Consider the following 1,960-nt stretch of genomic DNA (forward strand, 5'->3'; position numbering starts at 1 on the left):
TTAGCATTATCTCCTCCAGTCCCATCCATGTTGCAGCAAATGTTGAGAAATCGTTCTTTTTGATGGCTGAGTAATATTCCATTGTATATATGGACCACATCTTCTTAATCCAGTCATCTGTTGAAGGGCATCTCGGCTCCTTCCACAATTTACCTATATATAGGGATTCTTAAAAAATTTTTAAAATAAGGATATCACATTGAAAAAATCTAAACTGTGTATTTGCACAATAATCAAATATAGAGTGCTTGATTCTAAGTTGGTTGTTCTTATATAAACTTTTTTTTTTTAAGTGCAGATTTCTGGAACAATACAGAGAAGATTAGCATGGCCCCTGCGGCAGACGACACACAAATTCATGAAGCCTTCCCTATTTAATAAATAAATAAATAAATAAATAAATAAATAAATAAATAAATAAATGTGCAGATCCCCCCACTCTTTTTATTAGCCTCTCTTAAGAATCAGAGTGAAACGTTTTCTTTGATTTTGCCAAACTTTAAGGACCATGTAAATTCACAAGGGATTGTGCAGAGAAAAAGATCTTCCAGTTTAATTAAATATTTAGGTAGGAAAGAGTCATTGTTTTCATCATATGTTTTCAATCAAACATTTTAAAAATTAAAATAAGGGGGTGCTTGGGTGGCTCAGTCGGTGAAGTGTCTGCCTTTGGTTCAGGTCATGATCTCAGGGTCCTGGGATCGAGCCCCACATGGGGCTCCATGTTCAGTGGGGAGCCTGCTTCTGCGTCTCCCTCTGCCCCTCCCCCAGCTTGTGTTCTCTCTCTCTCTCTCTGTCAAATAAATAAATGAAATTTAAAAAAAATAAAAATAAGATTAAACTCCCCACTGAAATGGTTTGGAACACGGTATTATTTTTAATTCGCAAAGGCATATCATATCTCAAAACCTATCTACGTGATGATTTTGAACCTCGGTTTTATTTCCTTATAGATGTGGAGAGTAGGTGCTTAGTAGACGCCTAGAGTTTTTAGAGTCCCCGTTAAATTATTTTCTGTAAATGGAGTAAAATATCATAATTTCGACTTTTAAAATGTATTTTTTTAATCCAAGCCATCAAGCACACAGCTGAAAACTGAAGCAGCTCAGAACAGCTTACAGTGAGAAGAGAGCAGTCCGCACATCGGTGCTCTCACTTCCTGTCTCTCACGGAGCAGCCGCTGTTAATCATTTATGGTGTAAGTTCTGTTGGTGGTTACCTAATGCATCTCTAAATTACATACTTACATCGCCACTTCTTGATCTGTCAACATTGGATATTAAATATTGATTTTCTGCTATCATGGGTGACGATTTAGTTCCTCCATTGTCCCAATTTGTATTTTTGTATTTTTATTTTTAGTTTCTTTGCAACTGTAAATAATATGCTAAAAACTATCTTATTCCATTGGTTTTTCAAAGCCTTTTGTGACGGCTCCTTTTATGATGAGAATATTAACACCCCTACCCTTTCTTCCACATTTCTTCCCTCCCTTATTTCCTGACTTCTGTTCACTGTCCTCTAACCTTCACGATGTCAGTGTTGATAAATTTATATTCTGTTGTAATCATAATTAACCTTGTCTATAGGTTGGTTGTATGTGTTGAAATAGAAAAAAATAGTGTTCGCTCTTTTACGAGTCATGACTGGTTTGTCACAGACCCATGTCATGTGCTTCAAACATACCTCTTTGTGGTCTCATCGTCATGAAACTTGAACCTCCCCAAGGGAAAAGTTCTAGGCATCAAGGTTAAATGTCTCTCGTTTCTTATATTCTGTCTCATTCAGGACCACACTCCAGTTTAGTTGCTGTATATTTGAATTGTGATTTTTTTTTTTAAGATTTTATTTATTTGAGAAAGAGCACAAGAGCGGGGGTGGAGAGGCAGAGGGAGAGGGAGAAGCAGACTCCCCACTGAGCAGGGAGTCCAATGCAACGTCAATCCCAGGACCCTGGGAT

The 1,960-nt window shown here is 37.1% G+C and overlaps 1 non-coding gene across 1 annotated transcript; it reads left to right on the plus strand.

Annotated features, from left to right (window-relative positions):
* Nucleotides 1-273: 273 nt before the first annotated feature.
* On the plus strand, nucleotides 274-378 carry LOC123778131 (U6 spliceosomal RNA). The gene has a single exon (XR_006775801.1). It is a non-coding gene; the product is annotated as a U6 spliceosomal RNA (small nuclear RNA).
* Nucleotides 379-1,960: the final 1,582 nt, after the last annotated feature.

Source organism: Ursus americanus, chromosome 1 (assembly GCF_024610735.1).
Source record: "Ursus americanus isolate L20-20 chromosome 1, mUrsAme1.1.p, whole genome shotgun sequence".
Lineage (NCBI taxonomy): Eukaryota > Metazoa > Chordata > Mammalia > Carnivora > Ursidae > Ursus > Ursus americanus.